A 14,137-nucleotide genomic window follows, 5' to 3' on the forward strand; every position below is an offset into this window, starting at 1 on the left:
GGGATAAAGAAATTGTACAAAAAAAAATCATGTTTTTAGCATATTTCCTATGTATTTCTGTATATTTTGGAAAATAGCGCCCTCCATGGGTGACCTTGAGAGAATTCAAATGTACGGTCAGGTAGAGTATGAATTACTCTACCCATGTGCCAAATATGACGATGATACATCAAATAATAAAACAAGTTATATGGAGGGGGGGGGGGGGGGGGGGACACAATGTGCCCCCCGGCCTGCGAGGGGTCAAAATAGCTTGGGCTTAATAGGGTTAAGGGATGACAAATCTATAATCGTAAGAAAAGATGTTATTTCCCTCCAAAGTGTTTGTGACACCTTACAGTTCCACATAATGTGTTCAATCGTTTAATTCTCAATACATCCATATGAACACAAAGGGGAATATACTAACTTCATTTTAAACAACTTATAATTTAGTGGTAATATGTTATTAAGTATCTTGAACTGAAATTCTCTGCTTCTTGCATAAATTGACGCTTGCACTATAAGTTTACGTGCTTTACCTATATCCTGCTCTGTCATATCAAAATTAGACTGCATTCTAAAAGTACTAACAGGCGTATCATATTTAAATTCTACTAATAAGTCATAAAAATGTCTGCTCTTTAATCGGGCACTCAGACGTAAGCGTTCCGGAAGAACGACAATGTCTTTTACGTCTTGGTGAAATTCTGCACCGACTGATAATAATATAATAATAATAATAATAATAATTATTATTATATTATTATCAGTCGGTGCAGAATTTCACCAAGACGTAAAAGACATTGTCGTAACACACGACTGATAAAACCTGTATTTCTGTATTCTTTTTAACAGCCGACCAAATACCTTGTAACCTCAGATAATCACTGCTATCAATACCTAAGTCAATTTGTAACACACGAAAATCTTTAAGATAACCTTCAGGGGTTATAATTTGATGTAGCAGACAGATACCCTAGCTTGTACCACATTTTTCTGTAAAAAATCATCTTTTTATCTATCTTAATATTGGTATTATTCCAAATTATCTGTGATCTGAAAACTTGATTTTCCATTGGTATGGATATTGACAGCCATTTCTTCAAAAGAGAGGAGTAAAATCTGGTTATATTTGGATAAGAATTATTCACTTCATAATTGCAATAGAAATAAGAATTCCGCCATATTCATCCAAGTAATATTTCAGGACTTGAAACCATACTTGTGATTTTTCAGGTTTCATCCTATTTATCCAAGTCAACTGTCGTGCATCGATAAAAGATTGTACATCTAACATCTTCAGACTGCCCTTGATCAATTCTTGTATCATCACACTACGTTTAATTCGATCTGGGCCAAAGGTGATGTCTTGAAACTTGTAGTTTGCAGGACTGTAAATCCAGATTTGCAGAATCTCCATGAAGTGAATAGTGTGATGAAAACCAATCATATGTATAACTGTATACAAATCCTGACATATTCAAAATACGAAGAATATAGCATTGTAGTATTAGTCAATAGGAAGCAAGTTGTATGACATTTGTTTTCTGCATCAAATGCAAAATCATTCATGCCTGTGAGCAGAGAAATGATAATGTGAAGAGTCAAGGAGAATGATGGACAACATGTATAAACAGAAAACATATAATTGTCTTTTCTTTCAGTCATCAAATAGTCAAGGCTAACAGAGTGAATACTACATAGCATTACTGAACTTAGATTTTAGTCACATTTTTCTTTTCAATAATTCTTGGAGAAAATGATATGCTACTTAGTGAAATGATACATAAAAAGGAATATAAGATGGCAAGCACATGAGCATTACATAACGTTATTAAGCTGTGATTTTTTTTTTTTTGGGGGGGGGGGGTGTTTAGAGGGCCTATAGGGGTCAAGGGGTGTGATGTCCATTAAGTGTATTCTATCACACTGGAAGAACTATCAGCAAGCAGAACCATCTGCAAAGTATGTGCAGTGTAACAAATCAAACCAATGGCATGCATTTGAAGATAAAATTCAACATTGGCCCAAAATTCCTTCCCTGTCTCCTTGGGGCAACCATTTGATTTACAATAAATAACCATCAAAATACAGTCACTAGTCATGTATCTGTTGAGAGCATCCCTAGTTTTGAAGATTTAAAGGGACATTCCACACGATTTTCATAATTTCACATCATGTAGTACATTAAATCGACAACTCCGTGTATAGATTTGTAAAAATTTATTGTGGTTCTTGAACTGAGAAACAATACTTCGAAAAACCTTAAACAAATTACACTGAACAAGGATGTTGACATAGGAGGTTCACATATTTCAGAAATGTAGCAGTGTAATTCCATTACAATACAGCTTGCTTGCGAGTTCACCTGTGTTATAATCTATGCATGCCTTCTTCTTTTGTTCTGCTTCCTTGAGCCCCAACTCGTGCATTCTTATGGTGACTCTGCCATGTCATCATCCTTGTTCATTGCAATTTGCTCTAAATATTGAAAATGTTCTTATTCTTCATCCCAATTTTCACAAATTCTGAAACTCTGTCCTCAGTATAACTAATTTTTAGTTGTTCAAATGTAAAAATCTGAAAATCATCCGGAGGTCCCCTTAAAAAAAAAAAATATATAGGGCCTATAAGTTTGTATTTTCTAACATCATGGTCTAGTTAAGAGCTCTGGGTTCCTCTGCGGGCTCCTCAGGTGGGAGCATGGCACACTTTTATATGTGTACATTCCATCACCCTAGTGATAACGTCTACCATGTTTGGTGACAGATTTGACCTTGTGATCTTAGGAATATGAAAATGTGAACATCAGGAATGATTTGGTCTCTCCTCTCTCATGAATCTATTGCTGGATCTGTCCCATGAACAATCTTAAAACTACTGGCACCATGCAATCTACATACTTATATTCACAGCACTATCCTAGCTTATCCTTCTGGGTCCTCAAATGAAGAACCGTGCGATTCATTCATGAATTGCCCCAGATGGTGCCCTTTTGAAAAGATTGGGATCTATTCACCTAGGGATTGCTACCTGTGAAGTTGGTGAAAATTGGTCCTTGGGTTTTCAAGAAAAAGAAGAAGAAGAAAAAAAAAATGCATAACATGAATGCACAATGGACAGTGGATGATAAATAATGATAATTGCAATGATCGCAATAAGTAAATGAGCTGAAAATGCTTCATCACAGGGCTCATTCTTGCTATGGTCTTCTCTTGTGTGTACCGACTGGTACATGTCATGATTGTGAATCTTATTAATCTTAATTCATGCTGCATTCAAATGCTTTCATACTTAATGTGCGTTGATTATTAGGCACATTCTTGGCGTGTATTGCAAGTAAAACATTAAATTTTGTCCATGCAATGTACGCATACTCCATGAGATACATTCAGTGGGAATTTGAGAAATATACAAGATACAATGTACATACGAAGTAAAAAAAAAAGTAAAAAGAAAGCTAATGAACACAGAATGAGTTCACAGTGTACATTAAAAGTCCAGTTTGGTGTGTGTACATGCATGCACCACTGTGATTTAATTGCTGATCACTGTTTTGCTAGAATGTCCAGTTTAGGCAGGTGGGCCACATAATAACAAACTTTACCAGCAGTCAATACAATTTTGTTAGATTACAAGGTCATTCTACCATGCAAGTGCCTATGGAAGCCATCAGGCAAAACAATATTGGAACTCAAATTTGACAGAAATTATGAGCTATTTCTAGTAAAAAAGACTTGATTTTCCATTGATGTCATGTAATATTTAAAACTCGGCTCAAGAAGCAATTTTCTATACATTAATGTTTGAAGCAAACAGGGCAATTAAGTGCCAAAATGTGTCTCGCCCATTCTTGTAAAAGAAATTAAAATATTTTTCTAACCCATATCCCGAAGTTCATTGACTCTGCCAATGACCTTTCACCTTTTGGTGACCTTCAACTCCCAAAGGGACATTTACCAGCCAAGTTTGGCCACACATGGACATATGGATCAAAAGGTAGGAGCCATGATCGAAACGCGCTGTAAAAACTTAACATTGGGGCCTAAAGTTCATTGACCTTGAGGTGACCTTCATGTTTGGTAAAATGTGTAACTTTGTATAACCACTCTTCCCTCCAAGTTTAATTGAAATTGAAGTCGTCAGTAGAGAGCTTTTCAATTTTTTTTTTGTTAATATAACATCGAGCAAATCTAGTTAGAGAGTTAGGGATAGAAACAAGCAACATAATATATGTTCTAATTTGCATATACAATGTTGCCTTCCCATCACAGTTAAATAGAATATTATTGGACAAATAAAAGAAATAGGAAGTTTTTTTTAGTTTACTCGAAATGGTCTTCCATGGACTTGGGTCGTTCTTATATTCATATACTCAATTGTTTCTTTCATACTGCAGTACAAAATGTGAGCCTATTTAACCGGTAGAATTGTCCCCCCCCCCCCCCCCCCCAAAAAAAAAAAAAAAAATAAAAAAAAAATAAAATAAATATTGGCCTCTTAGTCTTCAATATTGTCTTCACAATAATTTTCACAAAAATTGCTTTTGTTACAGTAAAGCTTTTGCTTCTAAGATCATGAGTACACATGATATGCACATTCTTTTCATGTCCAATCTAGCTGCAGGGTACACAAAGGACAACAAGGCACTACATCATACAACTCGCTGTAACCCGGGTTAAAGGGGACCTCCAGATGATTTTCAGACTTTTACATTTGAACAACTATAAAATTAGTTAAACTGATTACAGAGTTTCAGAATTTATAGTGATTGGGATGAGGAATGAGAATGTTTTCAAAATTTATATCAAATCACAATGAGCAAGGATGATGACATGGCAGCCTCACCATAAGAATGCATGAGCTGGGACTCAAGGAAGCAGAACAATAGAAAAAGGCATGCATAGATTCTTCACAGGTGAACTTGTTGAGCAAGCAGTATTGTAATGGAATTCCACTGCTACATTTCTGAAATATGTGAGGCTCTGATGTCATCAACACTGTTCAGTGTAATTTTTTAAAAAGATTTTCAGTTAATTTGTTTCTCTGCTCAAGAACCACAATAAATTCCACGAATTCCATCATGTACGTAGTACATAAATCGACAGCTCCATGTATAAATTCCACGAATCTATACATGGAGCTGTCGATTTATGTACTACATGATGTAAAATAATGAAAATCGTCTGGAATGCCCCTTTAAAGCCAATCTGTTGACTGGTAAATGCATAGTGCGGTGCCGCTGTCCATGTGTGACACAGAGGTCACATCCCATCATACCAAAAACTATCATTATTATTACATAGGCATTTACAGGGCATAAGCACTATGTTGAGAGCACGACCAAATCACCTTACATGTCCCAACAGGGCTGTCTCTCCAATTGCTCCCAGGTTGCGACATCTGTACTGGGATGCAATGGCTCTGCTTCGCACATTTGAAATTGCAGTCAAAGCAAGAAGAGCTGTTTAAAGGACAAGTCCACCTTCATAGACAGGTGGATTGAGTGAATGCAGCAATGTTTAGTAGAACACATCAGTGAGGGTTTGAGGAATATTGGACAACCCGTTTAAAAGTTACGAATTTTTGAAGTTTCTGCTTATAGTCACTGCTGGATTAGAAGACTACTCAGCCTCACTTATCTTGCATAATAAAAGAACGCTTGACTTGCCTCTTTCAGAAGGCAGGGGGAATAATATTACCCTTCACAAAAGTTAGCGACAAATCGAGGAAATGTGCACTTTTTTCAAAAAATAAAGATTTGTGAAATTCTCTTTATATTTTCCTTATATTGTTGTTTCTTTGGTAGACCATCGAGTCCGTGATGTCATCTTGTGTTGTGCTACCCTCTCTCATGGGCCCGGATGTGGCTGACAAGTTCAATTTTTGAGGCACACTTTCGGGGGCAGTGTGGGCACTGGAATGATGCTGGTGGGGTGCTGTGGAGATGAAGGCCTTCCTGCCTTCTCTGGCACTGTTGATTCGCTCCCGGCATTTGTTTTCACAGGTAAACAGGGCCTCTCTTGTCAGGTCACACCAGTGCTGCCTATCTCCAGCAAACACCTCAAGTTTTTGTGGAGGGATGTCGCTACACTTGAGAGTGTTCTTGATAAAGTCCTAGTAGGCCATCTGATTCATCGTTGTCAGCGGGAGAGCACCCCATACAGAATTTGGGGAGGAAGGCGACTGGTATCCAATTGGATCACATGTCCAGTCCAGTGGAGTTGGGCCTTCGCCATCATGGACTCAATGTTGCAGAGTCCTGTTCTGAAGGAGTCCGTTTCTGATGGCAAATCCCACTCCGTGTATTCTGGCCTCACTTTCTGCAGCTCCTTTCCAAAAGAAAGTACAATGTATATCCTCCTTCAAACTCAGAGATTGATCCTTCATTTGCTAATCGTGTTTCACTAAAGCCCAGCTCACACCTTTGCGGTTTTAGCTGCCTATAGCTGCGTCAGCCGAACGCAGCCTTAAAGCAGCCTAACGCAGCACTCAGCGGCAAAATATTTTGTAGCAGTCACATTGTTGCGTTGTAGCTCGTATATTTTGTACAAAATGATTGCCTACAGTTGCCTTAGGTTGCTTTTCACCTCGCTCCAGCTCGCTTTTGCTTGTAACAGTACGATTCAGTACGAAGATTGCTCACCTTGTTGCGCGTGTACCTCGTTCGCCACTCGTACTCGTTCGCTGCTCGCTGGCATCTCGCACTAGCTCGTAGCAGCTCGCATGAACTCACTTCTCCTCATTTCACTGCTCATCCACTCGACTGTTGCTCGTTCCGGCTCGATCCACTGCGTATCAGGGGGGTGTTTCATCAACGTTTGTCGGCGCTGACAACTTGAATCACCATAGTAACAGTCAGTGACCAGAGCATCTCAGCCAATCAAAACCAAGGATTTTGCTGAAATTGGTCAGCAGCGACAGTTGTCGGCGCTGACAAGCGTTGATGAAACACCCCCCTGTTTGCCCTGCTGTATATAGGTTCGTAGAGAGTTGCACTGGTATATAAATTTTTGACATTTTACAGTTTCAGGGGGGGGGGGGGCACGAGGACTTTTTGGTTCAAATTCTTCCAAAAGCACTAAATTTGGTACACATGTTGCCAAAACCATACTATTTCAATTTTTGATGGCCACCATCTGAAATTCAAAAGTCACTTCCATTGTTTAAAAAGGTAAACATTTCACAATAACTTTCAAAATCTGTAGTATGTGTTTTCTGGGTCAATGAAATCGATTCTGAATGTTGTTTTCATGGTCTGAAGTCAACTTTTCCTTATAGGGTCACCCTAAATGTCTCTTTGGGTCAAGACATTATTTTCACTACAGGTTATTTCAAAATGGCTTGCCTACGGTCACAATAACAGGAATTACAATCTTGCTAATTACCTGCAGTTGTTGAGGATTGAACAGAGCATAATACTGTGTTTAAAAAAAACAAAATTACTTTTCAGCAATTTACATCGTGTGGTAATACAATAATTTGACAAAAAAAAAAAAAAAGAGTTTCCACAAAACCTACCATAACAGCGGGAAACTCAGTTTGAGGTGTTTTTAAAAGTGATATGTTTGAATCTGATGTTGCTGAAAGCACACAATCAATCCAAAAGCTTCACGATTTGATAAGCATTTGTGTTTCTCAGTCAACTAAGTCAATTTTAATTAAATCTAACTAGACTTTGTATTAACAGATGTATACGCAGTCATAGCGAGCTAAAGCAAGCAGCATCAAACTGGATCGAGGAGGAACGAGGTAAGGCGAGGATGAACGAGGGGGAGCAAGCGACGGACGAGCTAGATTCGCAATGAAGCGAGCTACATCATGGAGCTACCAAATTAGCTCCATGGTTACATCCACAACGGTCCTTGCTAATGCGAGCAGAGTACTAGGAGTAGAGTAAGGTGATGCGAGGTAAAGCGAGGTAAGTCGAGGTGAAGCGAGCAGGTATCGCAACCATACGCAGTTAAACCCAGTTTTAGTCCATGGGCCAGGTCAGATATTGGTACCACCAAAAGGGACAAAACCTTTGTGGTGCCGTTTTGTTTGTTAGGCATATATAAGTGTATCAAACTATGATAGCAATTAAAAATGAGTAGCTTAGTCATGAAAAATGTAGTCTTTAATCAATGCATTCTGGGCTCTAATAATCAGCCCGCGCGTCTGAATCGAGACTATACACAGAACGACAAAGCACGGTCTCTACGGAGCGCACTGTTTTGATCTGTGTATCTCTCCGTGGAGTCATAGACTACGTTCAAGGCAGCCGAGGCCATATCCAAAGGCTGTTCTGCATGGTACCTCTCTTTATGTAGGAAAAAATGTATGGAATGGGAGACGTTACCGCTAAACGGTATTTTCTTATTATTCATTGTCATTCATTTTCTCGCTAAAATACCCATGGAAATTTATTTCTACGATAAGTTGCTACATTTCGCTGTGCATATTTTCATATCTTTTGCTGAGCAAGAAATAACAATTTAACGTTGTTTTCATACAGTTTTATAGCCAATTCAAGGACTACATCTGGATAAGTGACTATATTGTATCAATGAATATCTAAGACATAGCCTAATCAAGGCTTACATAATTATTATGATAAGATAAGTGATAATAAATTTCCTGTTTGAAAGAACAATGAAAATTGGAATTATGGAGTAATCACTATAAAGATGGCAGTTCAAAATGACAAGATCATACAGAGCGGAAGAGTACTGATGTAAATTCCATTGTATATAAAGTTAGATTACAGCGTCAAACAAGGTATTTGCAGATCTTGATACCAGCAAATGACCACGGTCGTACCCCAGGGTTGTACATACAGCACGGGAATTGGAGGGTTTTGCCCATTCCCATTCCTAGACTTTTACCCCAAACCCAGACTTTGTTTTTTTTTACTTGGACATCACATTTTCAGATTTATCAGATATTGAGTAAGTCAGTCAATAATTAAAGAAATTATCCTTTTTTTTGGGGGGGGGGGGGTTGTTAATTGTGCTTTTCGAAATTTGGTTATCCTAGCATGACGCATGGCAAGGAGCAAAGTAATTTCGATTTAGCAATTCTATTTGTTTCTCGGTATCTACTTGGATTTTTGTTTTTATACCTTGTGTCAGAGGGGATCGTTATGATAATTCTTCCCTGTTCCAGACTTATGACACTCCACCAAAATGCAATTGCTCTGAAAATTCTGACACATACTCTGCAACAAACACTAATTTGCTCCGTCGACATAGCTCTATTTGCATTTGAGGACATTTGCTACTCCCCAGTTATATCGAGGCTTGCTGACTTTCTGAAGTTGCATGGCGGTGACCAATGAAAACAAAACAGAAGAATAAAGCCGCCCCATAACTCTCTCTTTTCGATTAACGCCCATAATATACATCTGCGTGCCTATTTTGTGTTTGCTCATTAGTTTGTTTGAATTAAAATTAATGTTCGTTTTTCGTATATCTTTTGGTAAGATTATCATGGCACTATCTATCATATTTCCTGTCACTTTATCCTTTCCATTAAGTGTCGAAGTAAATTTGCTCTGAAGAGTGTTTCGTATATTTAGTAACAGTAACTCACCCGTTTTGCAGAATTATTAGTATTAAGAAGGATGTTTTGCTATCTCTCGTTGCGCTCTTAATTTTGGTGAATACACTGTATGTAGATATCTCGCTATTGGCGTGTTGGTACTTGGGAGTTGTTTGTTGAGGTGTCTATGTCAAAATGATATCGAAATGTTGGTGATGATAGTGGCTCTGATTATTTGGAGTAGTACAGAATATTTGATTACGAATATAGTAATCATGATTTTAACAAAGGGTGACAGATACGATTTCGCCATTGATAGTGTACTTTGAAATGCCGTTTTTTTTTTTTTCACTCTTTTCCCCTAAATATTCCCCAAAGTGTTCATCGCATACTAGTTGAATAACAACTCTAAGAACACGAAGAATGCAACAGCTCGCGTGTGTGGGGATGCCCTCGCATTTGATTATGTGACAGTGGATGAATTGTTATTATCCCCAAAATAGCAAAAATTTGGAGAGGGAGGTGCTCCGCTGATACTGAAAATTAAACTTTGCTCACTATAAGTTTGATATCTTGTCTGATCACCTCCAAATTTGATGTCGTTTCCTGAAACTTATTACGCATATATGTTGTATAATATGTTTAATTTGTGTTAAAGTATTTTGGTTACCATGGCAACAAATAAACATAAGCAAGTTCTGTTTCACATTTTGACCCGTTCTTAGTTTCTTGTTACTTATTATTTTATGTATTCACAACATAAAATAATAAAATGTTATACTTTTAAAGGAAGTATTCAATTATGTTTGAAATAGCTACAGCGCCCTCTTGTGTTTTGTCTTGATTTTTTTCTGTGGTAAACACCATTTACTTAAGATTTGGACCTGTAAATGCTCCGAAAAGGTCAAAATGAAGTTCAAATATGTCTTATTATGTCTAGATAGAAATCAACAGCAAAAAACTAGTTGCATTTTCGCCTTAACTGCCCGATATATGACTTAAAATTGGTTAATTGAATATTATTCAATGGGATTCTCTTTGTTTTCTTTGTATTTTGACAAATTGCTCCCTCTTTGTGGTTTCCAAGAAAGTTTTGATGGTGCTATTTTGTAGAGTATGTCTTGATTTACATTTGTGCCACATTTCAGAGCAATTGATAGAAAAATATTGAAATTATAGAGGGAGCGGATTGTGCCCTCCATGGTTTACTGAGCTTAAAAAAGGTATTTGGAGTTATGAGGGTTAACGGCTGATACTGAGACTAAGCTACTTCTCTGGAATTGCTATCATAGCAAAATATCATCTACAGATACATACCATTTCAAAATGCATAAGCAGAATTTGTCCCTTTAAGTGGTACCAATATCGTAAAAATCTGGTCTTGGCCCATGGACTATTTAAAGTAAAGCTGCGTTGGCCTGCGTTAAGCAGCTCGTTGTCGCTCGTCCTTGCTTGTCCTTGCTCGCATTAGCTGGTTGCCCCTCGTCTTAGCTCGTATGGATTTTGATCTTGCGTTCAGTTGTGGATGTTTGAAAAAATTTCAAACTAACGAGCTAAAACGCAAAGCCTCTGCGTTAGTCTACGTATTGACCTCGTATTAGCTCGTTTCATTGTGTAGTGCTGCGTCAGACTGCGTTCGGCCAATACGCAGCGGAACGCAAGCTCGAAACGCAAAGGTGTGAGCTAGGCTTAAGGGCTACAATGTCCAACTTGTACCTAGCTAGTTCTTTTGCTATGAGGGCTGTTCTACTGGCGGACCTGGAGGTTCCCTCTCTGTCCATAAGGATACGAATATTCCATGCACCCACAAGAATTTTCTTGGTTGGTTTCTGTTTCTGTTGATGTCGACCGCTTTGTGGGTTACACTGTCAGCTGCAGCAGGCTGACCAGTTGCTAAATAGGGCAGGCTTTGTATAGGACATCTTTTCTCATAGATGCCAAGTTCAAAAAACTTTTATGAGTGGGATTTTCATGACTCAGCCTCGGCGCGCACGCATGTGCGTGAGTGAGGGAGCGAGGGGAGGGTGTGGGAAAGGGGTGTCCGCCCTCCCACAGTGGGGAGCTTTTACAATTTTGTGCTCTTAATGGTGCAAGCTGGTGCATACTTAAGTGACTATTTTCTACTTATTTTGAAAGACAAAAGGAAAAATGCCTTCAATTGCAACTCTCACTTTAATCCTTTAACCCTAACTAGGCCGGGGGGGGGGGGGGGGCCTCCGAGGCCACCCCCCCCTCGACGTTTCGAGCGATGTATCGCTAACGCAAAAAGCTAACGCTGCGACGTTTCATGACTTTTTTCTTTTGAGTCTCCCGCATCTTTTGACACCAAATTTGCGATGTCCGGGCCCGCGGTTCCGAAGTTGCGCATAAATATGTACGTGCATGTCATACCAAAAATTGCTCAAAAACGAGAATTCGTGTACAATTTCAATGCAAACTGTGCTTACAGGCAAATTTCAAAAAAGCATGATTATTTTGGGGTTTTATTGATTAAAATCAATTAATAACATTAATAATTTTCTTGTTCGGAACAATGTCACGGACAAGTTTCATCGAAAAAACAATGAAAAACATAAAGTCGAAAAAACAAAGAAATACATTTAAATTCACAAAACAATAAAATACATAAGAATTTTTTTTTCAGATTGCACAATTTTTTTCTCTTATATTTGCTAAGGACACTAAAAAGAATATTTACACAAAAATGTGCCCATTTTGAGCTTTATTTAGTGATTTATACCAAATTGTCTGATTTCATGCATCATTATGCATAAATTAGCATAATTAAGCATAAATGATATTTTTTTTTTAAAATTTAACTTTGTGGTAGTTTAGATTACGTCATAGGCAATGTGTGTGCAAATTTTCGTCGCGATCGAAAAGTTCAAAAAAATTTTATGAGTGAGATTTTCATGACTCGGCATCTCGGCGAGCGAATGTGCGCGCAAGAGAGGGCGTGGGAGGGGTCCCCCCCGGCCTCCCACAGTAGGGAGCTTTTTTACAATTTTTAGCTCTTACTGGTGCGATCAGGTGCATACCTAAGGGACTATTTTTTACTTATTTCGAAAGACAAATGAAAAATATACCTTCAATTGTAACTATCACTTTAATCCTTGAGCTAGATGCCCCTTATTATGGGCCCAAATTGCAGACTTTGCCCGATGCGTGAGAAAAATGGGTGCCATGCGTGAGATCGTGAGACGACCCCTAAATGCTTGAGTCTCACTCAGGATGCATGACACTTGGTAGCTCTGCTAGGGTAAGCAGTGCTTTCCCTAAACAGGGCTACTCTTAGTTGCCTGGGATGTGTCGAACTTTTCTGCTGCCCTAGGTTTAAAGAGCGATCCCTTGTCCGCAGACAGTCTATGTGCAGGTTCAAAGCTGTGACTTCCAGTGGTAACTTCCATCTGTCGGTTCACCAATTCCCCATTGCACAGGACGTTTGGGAAGATCAGAGAGGTAGCACAAGAAACCTGCGCAAGAAGGAGATTTAGATGGAGAAGCTGTGATGCTGGAGCGACCCCATCCTCTCGGTCGCAGAAGTCAAGGTCCAATGGTACGATGAATCGTTACAACTGGTAACTCCGTTGACTGCAGTGGAAGGCCAGCCCATACCAAAAAAGAATACCATCCGATAGCCATCGGATGATCATCCGATGGTTATCGGATAGCATTTGGGCAGTGATTTGGTAGCTATCAGCAATCACCCGCTACCCGATGTCTTCCTGATAGTTTCTAACCCAGTTATCAGCAAGACATCGGCTAGCCGATGGCCAATTGATAACTATCAGGAGCACATCAGCAAACTTGGTCTTTGAAACAGCTTCTCACCTAACCATCGGGAAGACATCAGGTAGCTGATGTCTTTCTGATCGTTTCTAACCCAGTTATCAACAAGACATCGGCTAGCCGATGGCCAATTGATAACTATCAGGAGCACATCAGCAAACTCGGTTTTTTAAACAGCTTCTCACCTAACCATCGGGAAGACATCAGGTAGCTGATGTCTTGCTGATGGCAAAGCATCAACCATCAAGATGACATTGGCAAATAAAAACAGTTATCAGGAAGCCATCAGAAAACTTGTAGTTTCAAAAATCTGATCATTTGTATCACCAGGAAGACATCAGCAAACATAGTCTCTGAAACCGGGAGTTCATATACAATATATATTTGTGTGTCATGAAGAAAATTTATGGGCCAGGCCAAGAGACTGGGGGAGAGACTGTATGGGGTGATGATGACCTTGTGGTCAGACCAATGAGGTGCCCACCTCCCTGGTTAAACCAGCTTTGAAATAACCGTTGGCCATCATCATTCCTACACCACTCCATGCACAACTCCAATAGGGTCTATGTCTCTCCTCCATCATTCTTATCAGCAGGTAAGCAAGTTTCTCATTTTATCCCATATTTTAATGTCACACAGTAACAGCTAGAATGTCCTAACTTTGTGTGAAAACTGAAGAGCCTGCAATTATGGTGGATCAAGTGTAGCTGCAATGTTCAGTATGAGCCTTATAGTATCCAGTGTCAGCTAGAAGATGATGAATCAACATGATTACCCGGTACCAACTGAATGGTGAGTGATTGTGAACCCGTGAGATGTTAATGGTAGTCTCTAAAAGGACCAA

Source organism: Diadema setosum, unplaced genomic scaffold (genome assembly GCF_964275005.1).
Source record: "Diadema setosum unplaced genomic scaffold, eeDiaSeto1 scaffold_37, whole genome shotgun sequence".
NCBI lineage: Eukaryota > Metazoa > Echinodermata > Echinoidea > Diadematoida > Diadematidae > Diadema > Diadema setosum.